This window comes from Lissotriton vulgaris, chromosome 9 (genome assembly GCF_964263255.1).
Source record: "Lissotriton vulgaris chromosome 9, aLisVul1.2, whole genome shotgun sequence".
Classification (NCBI taxonomy): domain Eukaryota; kingdom Metazoa; phylum Chordata; class Amphibia; order Caudata; family Salamandridae; genus Lissotriton; species Lissotriton vulgaris.
Window position 1 is genome coordinate 1,029,255,894 of NC_141697.1, and position 18,211 is coordinate 1,029,274,104.

Below are 18,211 nucleotides of genomic sequence, written 5' to 3' on the forward strand. Positions count from 1 at the left end.
GGTCTAGTTCCTGAAATTCGTGCCTTCGAGCATGTAAGAAAAGAATTTAGCGTATTCGACAATCATTCATTCGTATTCTGTCCCGCCTGGTTATGCCCCTGAGCATTTGAAATTGCAGTACATATATTATGAAACATCAGAGACCTCCTGGAAAAATCGAGTTGTATTCTGTGCATAAGCTGGAGTCATCTTAATACAACAGCAAGTGGTGAATAATTATGCATGGGGCATTGTTTCATTTTTCTTTTTCGTTTTGTTTTCAACGAAAGGGTGCATTTAAACATTTGTGTCTGACGCACTACCGAAGTCTTTTCATCATTTATATTTTGAATTGAGACTGTGAGGGTTCTGCACCATCAGGTTTAAGGTAATCATTTATTGATAATTTAGGCAGCAATCACTGTATTTTGGGCTTTCTACAATTGTGATTATCACTTTTCCTTTGCATTCTGCTTGGTCTCATTTTCATGTAGTAAACATGGTTAATGGGCATAGTATAACTGAAGAGAGTCACGTATTTCTTAAATTCCTTGGCTCAGCCTGCAGTCACATGTTTCTGGATTAACTCCACCGCATGTTTAAAATGATTGTTTCCACCTGTGTTGTTTATGAGGAGTTTGCTGACTATCACTTTGTTTGGAGGATAACTTTGTTTGTATTAGGGATGGTATCATGGGCGGCTAAATTGCAGACATTGTCCTGAATATGCTGATTTCCACACTGGCTCTTCTCTCTACACATATCGTAAGTCGAGCATTTGCTTATGTTTTGCTTACTTTTAGTTTTTATGGATGCTTTTACTCAGGCCACCACTCAGCAAGGGCGCATTGATTTGCAGAGTAGCTTGACGTCACTTTTTGCACCCCTCGCCCCCGTTAGTGCAGTTTACTTCAATTACTTCTTAGAGTTTGTTGGTGCTCAAATGGGTGTAATTTCAGATATTTTTATGTTTCCCTGTATGTTTAATTGCTTGATTTTTGCTTGCGAAAAGTGTCACTCATATTCGTTGAAATGTCACTCATAATTTCACTGAAATTATCAAAATGTCACACATTTATGCGTGCTTCCTAAAAGAACTCTTTATCCGGGGTCGTAATACCTTAGCCAGCAGTTTGACTTTGCCCAGAAAATAATTGGATTATGAGCTAATTTCAGCACCGTGAATTATTTACTCTTCTGTCTCCAAGACATAAGGAAGGGGTTTATGGCTGTGTAAGAATCCCCCGTCTACAATGCGTGCATTTCTATCAGCAGCTCTGCTCGGCGCGCCCTCGTTCTGCCTGCCTGAGCCGATGTTCTTCTCTCCTGGGGTGGGCGGGGCTACTGGGGGTTTGGCCGAGCTGTTCAATAGGCAGATCGTCCGGAATCTGCCGAAGCAAAGGGGATACAGGATCCCGAGGGGATACCTGATATTACACAACACCGCCCCGGGGATCGTGGAGGAGACGCTGTGCCCGCCTCCCTGCTCGGGGCCGCGCTGGCATTGGCGGTCCACCGAGACAGGAAGCCAGGCAGACTCCGTGAAGACGTGGGCGGGGACTGGTCGTTTTCCGGTGTCCGGAGAGAAGAAGCGTGCTGGCTCCCCCGCAGGGCTTTCCCGAGGAAGAGAGCCCTGCCCGCCGCCACTACCAGCACCCGGCCCCCAGAAGCAGGACCGGGTGAAGAGGAGGGCGTCGCCCTCGCCGAAGAGCAGCGCTGAAGAGAGCCCGGTGAGTAAGGGCTCCCCCTCCCTCTGGTCCAGGTCCCGGAGTAGACCTACGGGCAGTGCTTTAAATGGGAAAAAATAAGTGCAGGTACTCATTAAAATTAGTTGGAGGTTTCTCTTGTGGACTAACGAGGAGCTTGGGACTGCGAGCAAGCAGGAGCTGCTCTTCCTTCAAACCTTGCCTTTGTGAACTAGTGAGGAGCTTGGGATTGTGAGCACGCAGGAGCTGCTCTCCTTTCAACTTCTACTCAACTTCTTGCGGAACCCGCTTCGCGGGTCCCGCTGCGCCTTTGGTTCTGCTCTAGCGCTGCTGAAAGTGCGCTGTATCTGCGAGGACTGCAGGTAAAAGAGCCTCTGTGGCGGTGGTGTGGGCAGGGCTGCGAGCGTGGTCAGGCGAGGACTTCAAGTCCCAGGAGCGCCTGACCCTCAGCATCACCAGCAGCTGACCCGCTCTCCCTGCTGGCTCCTCCCCCGCCTCAGCGCGGCTAAAACCAGCGCGTCAGTTTCCCTGGTTGCTTTCTCACCTGTTTCTCTTGTGGACTAACGAGGAGCTTGGGACTGCGAGCAAGCAGGAGCTGCTCTTCCTTCAAACCTTGCCTTTGTGAACTAGTGAGGAGCTTGGGATTGTGAGCACGCAGGAGCTGCTCTCCTTTCAACTTCTACTCAACTTCTTGCGGAACCCGCTTCGCGGGTCCCGCTGCGCCTTTGGTTCTGCTCTAGCGCTGCTGAAAGTGCGCTGTATCTGCGAGGACTGCAGGTAAAAGAGCCTCTGTGGCGGTGGTGTGGGCAGGGCTGCGAGCGTGGTCAGGCGAGGACTTCAAGTCCCAGGAGCGCCTGACCCTCAGCATCACCAGCAGCTGACCCGCTCTCCCTGCTGGCTCCTCCCCCGCCTCAGCGCGGCTAAAACCAGCGCGTCAGTTTCCCTGGTTGCTTTCTCACCTGTTTCTCTTGTGGACTAACGAGGAGCTTGGGACTGCGAGCAAGCAGGAGCTGCTCTTCCTTCAAACCTTGCCTTTGTGAACTAGTGAGGAGCTTGGGATTGTGAGCACGCAGGAGCTGCTCTCCTTTCAACTTCTACTCAACTTCTTGCGGAACCCGCTTCGCGGGTCCCGCTGCGCCTTTGGTTCTGCTCTAGCGCTGCTGAAAGTGCGCTGTATCTGCGAGGACTGCAGGTAAAAGAGCCTCTGTGGCGGTGGTGTGGGCAGGGCTGCGAGCGTGGTCAGGCGAGGACTTCAAGTCCCAGGAGCGCCTGACCCTCAGCATCACCAGCAGCTGACCCGCTCTCCCTGCTGGCTCCTCCCCCGCCTCAGCGCGGCTAAAACCAGCGCGTCAGTTTCCCTGGTTGCTTTCTCACCTGTTTCTCTTGTGGACTAACGAGGAGCTTGGGACTGCGAGCAAGCAGGAGCTGCTCTTCCTTCAAACCTTGCCTTTGTGAACTAGTGAGGAGCTTGGGATTGTGAGCACGCAGGAGCTGCTCTCCTTTCAACTTCTACTCAACTTCTTGCGGAACCCGCTTCGCGGGTCCCGCTGCGCCTTTGGTTCTGCTCTAGCGCTGCTGAAAGTGCGCTGTATCTGCGAGGACTGCAGGTAAAAGAGCCTCTGTGGCGGTGGTGTGGGCAGGGCTGCGAGCGTGGTCAGGCGAGGACTTCAAGTCCCAGGAGCGCCTGACCCTCAGCATCACCAGCAGCTGACCCGCTCTCCCTGCTGGCTCCTCCCCCGCCTCAGCGCGGCTATAAACCTCCTTCTAGTTACCGCAAAGCGGGAGCGCGCGGGAGCGCGCCGGGAGAAGCCCGGGACAAGGGCGGGACCGTCTGAGGCCGTCAGAGGCCGAAGGAGGCTGGGCTGGGCCCCCTCCCTTGGTTCCCCAGTTTCAATTTAAACTGTTTGTTGCATCCATAGGCTGATTCTGTATTTTAATGTTCTGTTAATTTGGTATTATACTTTATAATTGTTATTTTCTTAACTTTCCTCCCTTTTTTAAGATAGTCTCATGACGGCTAAAAAATTACGCTCTGGACGAGTGATTGTGGGGAGATCTGGGTCTAAAACTAAATCAAATCCCTTACGAAACAAAATAGCGTCTACTATGCAATTGAAGGGTCAATGCCAGCTTTTTAATCTTTGGGATAAAGGGAAAGATAAACCCACTGATTTACAGTCCACGACCGAAACCCCAGGTTTTAATGTCGCGGCGCCTGTTAATGGGGTCATTGATGTTTCTTCTAGTTTAAGCTTGGTGGCCAGTCAATCTCTGCCAATTTTGGTCAGCTCGGAAGAACTAAGGGGTTCACCTTTGACACTAAATAATGTACATCTGAACCAGAATAGTCATCTTAATTCTTCGGGCAATATGCCCGTAAAATCTGAAGATATTACTCCTTCCACAGCCATATTAAGGGATGCACCTAAAGTTTTAATGAATACTGATTTTCTACCAGCTTTGTCAGTTACATCCCCTGTAGTAGGGAATGAATTCACCCTACCTGATATTGATTTAACAGCTCATAGAGCGCGGGTGGAATTGGTTCTGGGGAACTCTAATGGTGTGCCTTTGGAGGAAGTTATAACGATTTCAAGTACTGGTCCCTTAAGTAGCACTCCCTCTAATAAATTAGATTTTTCCCTCCCACAATTAAATCTTACAACCTGCTCAGGGCCAGTGTTGAACAATTTAGCTGAGGGTTCCCCAAATATTAACGGGAGGTTAATTTCTAACTCCTTGTCCTCTTTGGAATCAATCTTGTCTTCGATCTTAAGATTGCTGGAAAAGTTTGTGGGAGGTTCGGAATGTATTTTTGATACCGTAACACAGATTTTGCAAGTTCTCCTCTTAAACAAAAACGAGTTAGTATCAGACCCTCCTATTCATCAGAAAATAAGCGCTCCTTTCTCTTTAGCAGATTTGGATTTAGCGCTTTCTTCTCCTTCGATAGAAAGTCAAAAGGAAAGGCAGCCCATAGTACTTTCAGCTATCCCTAAACCCCCCAAAGTGGTTTCGGCTGGCGCCAATTGTATAGCCCCACTTAGTGATAAGATAGAGGTAATAGCAACTCCCCCTCTTAATTCTAAATCCGATTTGCCTTCCCTCTTTCCCATATTTTCCTTACCATTAAATAAGGAAGAGGAAATTCCTAAAGGAAAAACGGGATTGATGGGAAATACGAGTCCCCAGAAACATAAAAAGATTAGAATGAAGAAGAGGAAACCTATCCGTAGGTTTGCCAAAAAAAGACAGAGGAAACTTCTCTTTGATAAGAATGTGGAAGTAAATATAGTTGATTCTCCGCAGGTGGAGCAGTCTCTCACCCCCAAGGTTGAAATTAGGGTGGTATCGCCCAAAGATGACGCCCCCTCCTCTGATCTAGGTCCAGTAAATTTAACTAATCCTTTTCTTCCTAAGGTTTTTTTCCCAACCACTAATCCCTTTTCCTATTGTAAGGCTAATCCAGGTTCTAGCCAAGTTGTATCTAAGGTTACCTCTCCATTTGTTATTCCGCCTCCGGCTGATTTAAATCCTACAGCAACACCCTTTCAGGCTCCATCTTTAATGACAGTTGTCCTCCCAAAAGAAAAAACAATTGTGGATACGTTATATCTTGATTTTTCTCCCCTTTTTGAACCAGATTTAATCTTGAATAGATCTGCCCTATTGATCTGTTTTAAAGAGATCGAAGGCTTGAAATTAGTTCAAACCTCCGATTTAGATCTTGTACTTCTCCGTAATTCTTATGCGGGGAAACCTTTAAAATCAACAAGGGTGAAATTTTATTCAAAAGTTGTGTTAAACCTTGTTTTACAATGGGCTGAGGAATTACAAATTAGAGGGATAGATGTGATGCCACACTTGGGGGAAAAACGTATTTTACACAATGCTGCTAATCCCTCATTATCATTTTCCTCCAATTCGGATGTGCGAGTGTCAGATTGGTCTAATCTTGGATCTGAGAACCTAAAAGTTTGTGTGGCTAGAAATGAAAGGCTGGTTTCTTACAAAAACCCTCCCCTTAAGCAAACGGTGAAGGATGACCAATCCAAATGGAGTTGGCTTCCTGGAGTCCTTGCGAGTAAATCTACTCCCCGTTCTATTCAGGATTCCAATTTTTAACAGGGAGCTGAAATTTATCTCATGGAACACGGCCGGATTCAAAGATTATAAGGAGAAATTGGGTTTCCTTCATGCTCAAAAGGCAGATATAATCTGCTTGCAAGAAACCTGGGTTGATGGAAGTTTCGTTTTGGATAAAGATTATTTTGTTTTGGATTTTAACGCAACCAGCACTAGAAGAGGTCATGCTAAGGGAGGTTTAGCATGCCTATTATCTAACAGATTGCAATGGAACTATTCACACTATTTGGATCCAGGAAAACTGTTTCAAGCAATAACTCTGAAAGATGTATTTGAAGATTGCCCAAATAGATTGCTGATTGTGCTAAACATTTATATTCCCCCCAATTGTTGTTTTAATAATGGTTTAAAAACTTTATTCACTTTTTTAACTAAAGTCTTGGAGATCTCGCCAACTCCGCATGTGTTAATGTTTGGGGACCTAAATTGTAATGTATCTAACTGTGGGTTGGAGTTGTTTAGAAATATCCCATTGGAAGAGTCTCTGAATATACCTTCAGCCCAGTTTCCCCCCAACTTAAAAACTAACAAAAGAGGTAAACTTATTTTAGATGGTTTACTTAAAGCGGATTGCTTAATTGTAAATGGGAGGCTTCCATCTGATATCCCGGCAGCTTTTACTCGTAAATCTAATAAGGGAAAATCTATTATTGATTTTATCATGATAGATTATGCCGGTTTTCACCTATTAAAGGATATGATGGTCATTGAATCGAATCTTAGTGACCATAATGTATTGACGCTTTCTGTTTCCATTAGTTTTCAGAAAGTGGTTCCATGGAGGCTGGATATAGATTCTGTGAATTTTGATTCCAGCTCAGGGAAATGTTTTTGGAACCTCAGTACTGTGGAAAACCTAGTGCCTCTTTTGTGTGTTACTGTCGAGAATCTTCCACTCTGGGAGGGGAGAGAGCTGTTTTTTTTTTGTTAAGTTTTTAGATTCTGTAACCGCTTGTGCAAAGGAGAAATTAGGGGTGAAACAGTCCTTTGTAGCCCCTTACCCTCTGCGGGCTATAAATAGAGAAATAAATAAAGTTGTAAGGGGGCAATTTTTATGTTTTACCCAAGAAGCTAAGTCTAAGTTGTCCATTCTGAAAAGAAGGAGAGCTAGGCTTAAGGCTCGTTTAAAACGCTCTGAGGAAGACGCCCTCTGGATTCAATTGAGGGAAGCTTCTTTTAATCACCAAACTAAGACCTTTTGGTCCTTAATCGGCAAAGGCTGCGGTACTAGAGCCAGTCCTACGCCCATTGCCATTGAGGAACAGGTGTGGGTTCACTATATTGAGAAGTTGTACAGTAACAATAATTCTCATGGTAGCTATGTTGAATTCGATAATTCTGCTGTTACACTTGACTGTCCAACAGAAAAGGAAATTGAATGTGCCATTAAGAATATGCGTTCCTCTGGTGCGATGGGTCCTGATAAAATCCCAATTTTAATATTAAAAAACCAGAGTGAACTTTGGAGTAAAATACTCTTTCCAGTGTTTAAATTCTGTTTTTTTAGTGGAACAGTCCCCCCCTCCTGGAAAGGAAGCATTATTGTCCCTTTGTATAAAAAAGGGGCAAGAGATCTACCACAAAATTATCGTCAAATTGCCTTGCTTGATGCCATTGGTAAGGTGTTTGCAAAATGTGTGCTTTCTTTAATTAACGATTGGGTATCTGAACATAATATCCTTCCCCTGGAGCAAACAGGTTTCAGACAAAATCATGGAACCTTAGATAACCTGACCGCATTGCAAGTTATCAATGAAAAATATGTAAAAGTTCGGGGTGGTCTGGTATACGGCGCCTTTATTGACTTCTCCACCGCATTCGACAAAGTAGATAGAAATTTGCTGTGGAGAAAGTTAGTTAATCTTGGTATGCCTGCTTCCCTTATTAAGTTAATTCGTGCCCTATATTCTGACACTTGGTGCAGAGTCTTACTTGGAGGTGATCGCGGCGTATCCAAATTAATCCCAACATCTAATGGGTTGAAGCAAGGTTGCCTTTTGGCTCCGTTGCTTTTTTCATTATATACTGTTGATTTACCCATCGCTCTTTCTGCCTGCGCCGGTATTGCCCCATCTTTGGGGGGTGTTCCAATTGCATGCCTTATGTATGCAGACGACATCCTAATTTTGGATCTCACCCCAAAGGGCCTAAATAATCGGTTGCATGCACTTTATGAATATGCGGAAAGTCATTTTTTATCAATAAATACAGCAAAAAGCAAGGTGATTTGTTTTTCTGGTAGAAAGAAGCCTAAATATTCTAACTTCCCATGGGTTGTGGGGGGGGAAAAACTAGAATGTGTGAAATCTTATACCTTTTTAGGTAAAATTGTCACTCATAATCTAAGTGACAAATCACACATAGACAATAATTCCCGGAAGGCTATTTCTCAGGGAAAGAGCTTAGTTTCCCTATATAAAGCCACAGGTAGAAGGCATTTTTCTATTCTCTTAGATGTTTTTAGAGCGAAAGTTCCTGCCTCCCTGTTATATGGAATTGAATTAGTGGATCTAAAAAAATGGAGTTTTTTAAACTCTGCGGAAGGAAAAATCCTTCGGAGTTTAATGTCTGTAGGCACCGCAAACTCGACTGCTTCCTTGCGACAGGAATTGGGTTTACGTAGCAGCAGGGTTCAAGGTCTTGCTAGTGTTATACGCTGGGTAGTAGCTTTATCTAAAGGTGAACCCAATACCCTAAGATTCCTTATAAAAAATGAATTATTAGGATCTTTTAATGACTTCTCATCAATTGTAAAAAACTTTAGACTTGTTGTGTCACAATTGAAATTGGATGAGGAGACTTTATTTTTATTGTCCCCTCACCAATTAAAATCAGTTTTGAAGTCAGCCTCTTGGGAATTGGGGTTTTGTCTTGATAGAGACTTTTGTCTAGCGAAAAAAGGTTGTACGCCTGTTATTGAATCTTATACCTTGCGGAAAGCACAACCATACATGTACTGGAACATCTCCCATGGCGTGAGACGCCTGGTGTTCCTATTAAGACATAATTTGCTTCCGCTAAAAGTTATACAAGCCAGCTGGTCTGGTTGTTCGGCACGCTGTGATCTTTGCCAATTACATGATCAGGATCTAGATCACGTGATGTTTGTCTGCCCTACACTGATGCCTTGCAGGCGTAGATGGTTAAGATCAATCTGCTTACAACTTAACATATTATCAGCGTCTTCGTTTAAGGCAGCCTTGATTAACCCTCCTAATGAAATGTTTGTTTTTAAACTGTACAACTTTTTTAAATGTTTTTTGGACCTGTATTAAGTTATCTTATGTGATTGTGATGAAAATATCTTTTTTCTTTTTCTTAAGTATTTGTGCTTTGTATGTATATGTTGTTTTATGTGGACCTCATAAAGAGTTCCTTATCATAATAAATAAACTTTGAAACTAGTTGGAGGTGTGAAAAGGGGCGGGGCTAAGGGCAAGATACGATGATACAATGACCTCTTTACCAGTTACAGCACATATCAAAACGCATACGGAATGCGTTTATGTTAAAAAAGCACATCTTTATTTCATTGGTAGACTAGTGTTGATTATGGCATCTGTTGGGACGTTCATTTATCTTATATAAATAACGTTATAGAATGTTCGGTGGATCTGATATTTTGAGAGCTGTTCTTCACACGTTACTATTTCCACCTGCGTTTGGGTCCTTATGATGTTACTACTTGAATAAACATAATTTATCCACTTTACATCTTCGTTTCCTGCTTCAACAGAGGGGCACACAAAGAAAAGCAGCCTTTGTGCTGAACTAAAAGGTGAAGAAAACATATTTGGGAAGGTAGAAGATTGTGTGGCGCTGCTGCTCGTGCACTTCCCTAAATCGGACAGGATTAATGACTGGCAGCCCCAGCTCATTTCACATGCCTGATGGAGGAACACTTTAAGCAGATAGCCGTTGCGCACCTGATTGACAGTGCAGGGTCTGTTTAGACCCTGTCCTGTTGATCACAGCATGACACAGGGCAAGCCCTCTCAGACCCCTGCAGTCTGGGGCCATTCAAGTGAGCATTGCTGGAATCTCCAGCAGCGACTCTGCAAACAGCCTTTCATGCGCTCTGTGACTTGCAAGCTCCTCGTAAGCAAAGCGGTGTCTGCCCTTAGCTGGAGGAGTCACTGAACCTGAGCCTGCTGTGCTCTCAATGAGGGTACCGCTCTTTCCTCAACTAAGAAAAGTGCCGGTACTGACGGCCAGAAAATTCGGGAGTACCGGTCCATTTAAAGCACTGCCTTCGGGGCGCTCCAGCGTGAGAGGACATTGCTGTCATTGAAGCCCGAGGCCCCGGGCACACCTTCAGGTTCCGAGTCCCCCGGGCGGGACTCCACCGAAGGCATTCTTTCTGCAGAGCCCAGTGAGGCTCTAGGGGGCATTCATTAGTTCCAAGCCCACAAGGCTTTTCAAGTATCCTGGGCACATTTCTCCTGAGTCCCCTCCACCGCCTGGGCAGCCCGCATTGTGTTTGAGCCACGATAGAGGCTCAGGATTTTATTAAACTATCTTCGAAACTCCTGAATAACTCCTGAATAAGGTTACTTTTTAAAATGTCCACAAAGAAGGGACCTTCACATTCCTCATACGGCCTCTTAGCAAACGAGCATCCCCTCTAGATATGTCTCAATTGCACATTTGCTGCGCTGAAACCGACTGCAGGGCAAGCACTAACTAAGGCTCCATACAGTGAAATAAGTTAGGTCACATATTTCAATTGCTTCATAAAAATGGCAGTACATTCTTACTTTTCCGCATATGTATTGGTAAAATTTCTCATGTCAGCTGTAAGCAGCTCCTTTATTTAGCACAGTTGTTGTGATTTTTTTAGGTTTCGCCTGGCGTCCGCTGAGCAGCAGCGTTCGCGCAGGCGAAATCTTTTGAGAAGCAGTATGTGGCTTTGTCCCGCCTCTCTCTCTTCCATTGGCTAGCTCCATAAATGGAGGCTAGCCATTGGAAGATAGATATGTCCGTCATTGTCCGAGGCGATTCGTGGGCATTCCGGCGATTTAAAAAAAAAAAAAAAAAAATGTTTCCCCTCTCCGCCCCTTTTAAAACGTCATGCGGTGGTGGGCAGATTTCCCCCCCCCCCCCCCCAAGATGTTTTGGTCTTTTTCGAAGTGCCTTTTGCCGGAGCGGTGGCGGGCTGCGGTAGGCTAGTCCTCAAGACGTGCAAGGTCCAGGGCGCATGCTACTGAGACATGCTTCCTGTACACAGTGTGACCGGGTACTGCTTCCACTGTGGGCCCGGTCACTAGAGCTTAGTCGGCTCCGTCACGCGCGGTCACCTAAGCCCAGGCAGGTCGGCCCCCCTGCCGATGCCCAGGCGCAGGTAGACAAAGACACCCGGGGTCTAAAGGGCTCTTGGGCCTTGGGATGGGTTTACAAGAGCCGGTAAGGTTGTTGATGCCCTGGGGTGGGGGGTGGGGGGTGGGGGGGGGGGGGGCGGGGCGTGCAGGCCGGCACAGGTTCAGCATTCTCCTTGGACAGCCTATGATATCGCAGCTCTCTCCGGTAGCACCAGCATTTTGGCGGTTCGAGCCCCTATGCAGGCGCGGCATTACCCTGAAACCAAGCACATGTTTAAGGTGGACAAACAGGGACCACCCAGGCACTGCTGCTAAAAAGATAATCAAGCATCGGATCTTGCACCATGTTTGAGATAGAATATGGGGCATGCTGCGGGCAGGGAGAACGAAGGTCAGTTTCTTTGTACTCCAGTTTTGAGACGGTTGCACGTGTGCCCGCGTGGGTTGTGGTGGGACGGTTCGCGTGATGTCACACAGCCGCAATGACTTCAAAGCAAGGAACGCATGGCCGGGCATGCTCTCTCGCGCCTACCCGCTCACAGCTACCTGCCCCCGGGAAGTGCGTATTTATCGGAAGGAGAACAGCTCCCGCCGGTGAGGCCTGCGCCGGGAGGAGGCTGCTTTTCTCTTCGAGCCTATGCCCCCTATCCCGGTGATGCCTCAAAACAATTTGGCCCTGGCAAAGGCGGAGCACAACCCGGCGAGCCTCGGAGCCTCTCCGCTTCCATGGAGGAATCTGTCTGGGAATCCTTTCTGAGCACATCGGGTGGTCGGACCCCGTGTCACCACGGCTCCAACGCCTGTAGTAGCCCCCTGCATGAATAAAACCCCGCAGCTCGGCCGAATTACAGGAAGCAGAGAGCCGGGGCTCGACCCTGGAGCCCCAGCTCAAGGTCAGTCGGCAGCACTGGCTGTTAAGCCACACCTCTCACCCTCACGCCAACCGAGGAAGCGTCTGGAAGTATGGCAAGCTGCCTGTGCCCACAGGCATACCTTTAATTTATGTAGGTGCTGTGGGGGCAGGAAGAGACGCAATGCTGATCTCCCAATCAGCGAGCCAACATTTGCAGGGAGGGTTCCTCGAGACACCGTGGGCCCTCTCCGCGCTACGGGCAGGCTGCGTCCGCCCCAGCTTCGAGCACTCTGGGGCGGCTTTGGAAGTGCGGGGTGTGCGGTTCGGTGAACCGCTGCAAACTCGGTTGATCACTCACGGCATCGCAGGTGGCAAAGTTGAGGCAGCTGTGTGATATTAACGCCCACTAAGCCTATGGCGATGGGCATGTCACGAGTGGATCACAATGGGGCCCATTCAGACCCTCATCTGAGGAGGGCTGTACATAGACTATTTTAGTTAACCGCTACGTACCGGAATTAGCCCCTGCCGGTGTGGTGCAGCGAGCCCGGCTGCAGGTTTGACGCACCGGGAATTCAGTCAAAATGTACGGTAACGGTGAGGCACGCATTGCTGGCTGCGACCGCCCCCTGGTACATTAGCTAATAAAGTGCTGCTCGCCTGAGAGCTTGCGTTGCGAGTTTGGGGGTCAGAACATTGATATCTTGCGGGCACATGGCTGCTCGCAGTTCAACAGAGGCACGAGGCTCCTCCAGACTGCCAGTTACGTTGGCGAAGGTGCGGGGCACGGCACTGGGAGGCCCACACCAGCCACCTCAAGCTGACCGGCAACCGTGATAGAACACGGCACGGTGCATTTTACAGTAACGATTTAAGAACGTTGTTCTCCGGTGCTAACGGCTATTCGAAACATTGTATAATGTTGGTTTCTATGTTCTCACATACAGAGGTCTATTTAAACTGAGTATTTGTTGCGTCTTGCTTATGAGGTAGCTCAAGCGGTTTGAGTGTGGCACTTAGAACAACAAGGTTGGCGGTTCGAACTGCGGGTGGGTCATGTAGGGCTATGAGACTAGGTTTTTATTGTGATGTTCTTAAAGGCTTCAAGTCGCTTATATATCATCCGACCCACATTTCTTCTCCGTCTAAGGGGTGCCCCCTCTCTTCCAACCTTATGTCCCTGCTTGCTCAGGGTAAGCCCGTGGTAAATACTGCACACAGTGAATTCTCCGGCAATGTAGAGTATGCGAACTGGCCGGTGGGGAAGCACACAATCCACCCGCCCTCCCAAAACTAGAAAACGGGCTCGCGAGTGGGTGAGTCAAAGGAAGTATTATGTGACAAAATTAGGCGCTTTGGAATGAATGTATCAGTCCCGGTCAGGCGCGGCAGGCACCATAGAGGCAAAGGTGCACGGGAGCTCCCGATGCCGTCCCGCCCCCCACGCACAACGCGTTAGGACCCCCCCATAGCAGAGTGTCACACACTGATCCAGCGGGTCCTTGTGATTAGTGTAATGATGTCCGTGCACAGCAGCAGATTTAAATGCACTACTGTCTGGATGCGTCTATTCTAAATGCACCTGATCCTACAACCCAGACTCGGTGCACACCCTGCGTGCGGGTGCACACCCTGCGTGCAGTAACTAAGCAGCAAATTAACAGCTGGGCGGCACACTTTGCTAAGCTCGGAATTGCTGCATTTGCGTTTTAGGCCACGCCCATAATCACATCGGCCACACCACTTTGGGAGACCACCCAGTTCTCCATCCCAACTAAAGACCCAACGAGCACAGGTTGCACCTCTCTGGGTGTAGCAGACAAAGATTCTACTACTGGTCTGAAACGGACAAGGGGGCTGGCGACCAAGGAGAGAAGATGGCTGGATACTATTTACCATTGGGAAGGCAGAAAATCCCCCCCCCCCGTCTTTTCCCCTCCATGTTGTTAATGAAGCAAGCAGCTTTAGAACAACATCTCTACCTAGCGGGGGACGGCCCGATAAATTAAAAGGGGGAGTCAAGCGAGAGGCGAGCCAAGGATCAGCACTGGCTAATAGCCCGAGCACGTGTGAAGTTTTGGAAATATTTGGCATGTAAATCATGCAACAAAGTCATGCTCTAATGTATTAAAGTGACTTCGAAAATTAAAGTATATGGCTGTAACACGCTTAGTACGCCAGATTATATCTCTGCAGTTAGGAGTAGGTAGAAGTGAGAGTGCTAAAACGGGCATGGGGGAAATATGGGTGGAAGGACAAGGCAATGACAAAACGGGCAGTTCTGCAGAGCTCGCAGACTCTCCACTTTCCCCAAATCGGTTTAGGAACCGGCCAGTCTGGGTGCGGGCGCCCTTACCCCCGGTCCGGGATCAATTCTCCCGGTGCCCGCACCAGGGCGGGCGGTGCGGGACGTCGGAAGGATTGTAACGCCAGCACCGAGATCTGCAGAGGCCAAGGAAGGTCTGACCATATCCGGGGCGTTTAGGTGTAATATGCAAGGGGGAGTCATTTACTTCAGTTGACCTAATTCAACAAACAATCCTAAAACAGGTTGCCAAAGGAAAGTCCAAGACTGAACACTGGTCCTTGGCGCATCAGGTAACCATATCATGCATCTATATACATTAAAATGACGCTTTATTTATTATTATATTTTGCAGATTTATATAGCGCAAACATGACCCAAAAGGATTGGAGCGCCACATGGGCAACATTTGCTTTGCTCTAGGACACATTCATATGTGTGGTAGGCACGGGGAGATTGAGGATTTGCCCAGAACCACAGTTGCTGTCTGCTGAGCTCGTCCGTAGGGTACAATAGGTCTCACATTTGCGAGAGATTAAGCTATTGGTAATGTAAATGACGATGCCATTTATTTATCTGTTTTCAAAACCCAACACATAAATACAAATTTTGTCATTTACAATGCCAATAGCTCTAACTTTTCCAAAGGCGAAACTGTTGCAATGTAAAAGCTTGTTACTATTCTTGCTGGTAATTGTAGCCCTGAACTCGAAATGGAAAATACAAAACTACAAATAGCACAAATGAAATAAACAAAGGACCTAGGGCCCGATGTAGGTAAATCTTTTTTACCACTTCATAAATACCGAATCATACCGAATCGGTATTTATGAAGTGGTCAAAAAGAGAAGGGCAGATGTAGGTAATTTTATTTTTAAAATTACCGAATCGGAAGGAATCGGTATTTACCGATTCGGTAAATACCGAATCGGTAATGCCCATTGATTCCTATGGGCATTGAAGCCCATAGGAATCAATGGGCATTACCGATTCGGTATTTACCAAATCGGTAAATACCGAATTTTGCAAGGGTGCAGGGGGTGTCACGTTGACACCCTCTAGCACCCTGAATTCAGGCACGTGTGCCATGTGGCACACAGACATGCCCTAAGGGCATGTCTGTGTGTCACATGGCACTGGTGTGCATGCACACATGTGCATGCACACCTGTATTCGCTATTTTACCATCCAATAGGATTGGATGGTAAAATACCGAGTCTGACTGGCCTGTGGGACTCAGAAGAGTCCCCACCTACATTAGGAAATTACCGAATCGGTAAAAATACCGATTCGGTATTTTACCGATTCGGTAAATTTACCGAATCGGTAAAATGGCTCACCTACATCAGGAATGTCCATTTACCGGTCGGTAACGGCCGAAATCGGACGTTACCGGTCGGTAAATGGACACCTACATCAGGCCCTAAGCAGACTATAATGCCCAACACTGACCAACCGGAGATCTTTGAAATGAGGACCAAGGAAGGGTGAGGTTCATTTTGCTCACCCAAAGGTTTCTGACCTAGCCAAAGTGATTCCAGCTAGCACTGTTGAGCATTGTTTGCTAGACAGGTAGTGTCTGGGTGATGGTCATCTCTGGCATCTGAGACTACTCATGCACCGAGTGGTCACTGTATATAATATGTGCCCTGATGGACTGCCATAACAGTAGGTTGAATAATACGATTTCTGTGAGATTACCATTCAGCAGCAATCACTCTGCGCTTATTTGTCATTTAGAACATCTTTGGGTTTTAGCACTTGAATGTGTTCCATCTCTTCTAGGAATCTTTGGAATGTCTCCTCCATTGTCAGCGCTAGGAATATTTTCATCAAGGTAGCATGATATGCACCTTTTCTTCATTACATTGGGCAATATGTTGTACAGCTATTCTTTGCTCTCTATATTATTCACTGTATATTCTCCTGTCTCATTGGTTTTTCACTTTTTTATCATTGTATTTTGATCATGTTTATAGTTTGAATTTTCCACAAGCAAGATGTCTTGAGCCTGTCCGAGTAGTGTTGCCTACTTTGTTTTCTGTAGGTAGCAGATCCATAGCTTGCTTTGCCTTGCTGTAGGTAGCAGATGCGTAGCTTGCTTTGCCTTGCTGTGGGTAGCAGATGCGTAACTTGCTTTGCCTCGCTGTAGGTAGCAGATGTGTAGTGCTGTAGGTAGGGGATGCGTAGCTTGCTTTGCCTTGCTGTAGGTAGCAGATGCGTAGCTTGCTTTGCCTTGCTGTAGGTAGCAGATGCCACATAATTAAATCTTCCGTTGTTGCATAGTGTCAGTGGCCCTGTGTGTTGGTGGTTCAAATCGAATGTACAAAATTATTCTCCAGGTTTTTCTTTACACATTAGACGGTGTAAATACAGAGGAATGAATGTATACAATGAAATTGTCTCCCTGGCGCTGCCCATCCTCTGTGTGTGTGGGGATCTGTTTGTGTGTGGGGATCTCTGTGTGTGTGTGTGGGGATCTCTGTGTGTGTGTGTGGGGATCTCTGTGTGTGTGTGGGGGGAATCTCTGTGTGTGTGTGTGGGGGGATCTCTGTGTGTGTGGGGATCTCTGTGTGTGTGTGTGGGGATCTGTGTGTGTGTGTGTGGGGGGGGATCTCTGTGTGTGGGGATCTCTGTGTGTGTGGGGATCTCTGTGTGTGTGGATCTCTGTGTGTGTGTGTGGATCTCTGTGTGTGTGTGGGGGGATCTGTGTGTGTGGGTGTGGATCTGTGTGTGTGTGTGGGGATCTCTGTGTGTGTGTGGGGATCTCTGTGTGTGTGTGGGGATCTCTGTGTGTGTGTGGATCTGTGTGTGTGTGTGGGGGGGGGGGGATCTGTGTGTGTGTGTGGATCTGTGTGTGTGTGTGTGGATCTCTCTGTGTGTGTGTGTGGGGATCTCTCTGTGTGTGTGTGTGGGGATCTCTGTGTGTGTGGGGATCTCTGTGTGTGTGGGGATCTGTGTGTGTGTGTGGGAATCTGTGTGTGCGTGTGGGAATCTGTGTGTGCGTGTGGGGATCTGTGTGTGCGGGGATTTCTGTGTGTGGGGATCTCTGTGTGCGGAGATCTGTGGGGATCTGTGTGTGTGTGTGGGGATCTGTGTGTGTGTGTGTGTGGGGATCTGTGTGTGTGTGTGTGGGGGGATCTGTGTGTGTATGTGTGGGGATCTGTATGTGTGTGTAGGGATCTCTGTGTGTGTGTGTGGGGGGATCTGTGTGTGTGTGGGGATCTGTGTGTGTGTGGGGATATCTGTTTGTGTGTGTGGATCTGTGTGTGTGGGGGGGATCTGTGTGTGTGGGGGGGATCTGTGTGTGTGGGGGGATCTGTGTGTGTGTGTGGGGGATCTGTGTGTGTGTGTGGGGGATCTGTGTGTGTGTGTGTGGGGGATCTGTGTGTGTGTGGGGGGGGTCTGTGTGTGTGTGGGGGGGATCTGTGTGTGTGGGGGGGATCTGTGTGTGTGGGGATCTCTGTGTGTGGGGATCTGTGTGGGGATCTCTCTGTGTGTGTGGGGATCTGTGTGTGTGTCGGGTTCTGTGTGTGGGGGGATCTGTGTGTGTCGGGTTCTGTGTGTGGGGGGGATCTGTGTGTGGGGGGGATCTGTGTGTGTGGGGGGATCTGTGTGTGGGGATCTCTGTGTGTGGGGATCTCTGTGTGTGTGGGGGGGTCTGTGTGTGGGGATCTCTGTGTGTGGGGGGATCTGTGTGTGGGGGGATCTGTGTGTGTGTGTGTGGGGGGATCTGTGTGTGTGTGTGGGGGGATCTGTGTGTGTGGGGGGATGTGTGTGTGGGGGGATGTGTGTGTGGGGGGATGTGTGTGTGGGGGGATCTGTGTGTGTGTGTGTGGGGATCTGTGTGTGTGGGGATCTGTGTGTGTGGGGGGATATGTGTGTGTGTGGGGATCTCTGTGTG

General features: G+C 47.6%; 1 protein-coding gene across 1 annotated transcript in view; it reads left to right on the plus strand.

Moving 5' to 3' along the window:
* Positions 1-1,358: 1,358 nt before the first annotated feature.
* The window catches only part of NOL8 (nucleolar protein 8), a 297,417-nt gene continuing 280,564 nt past the window's right edge, over positions 1,359-18,211 (plus strand). The window contains exon 1 of the mRNA XM_086938941.1: positions 1,359-1,709. The gene's annotated coding sequence lies outside the window, so the exon portion shown is untranslated. The remainder of the gene's footprint in view (positions 1,710-18,211) is intronic.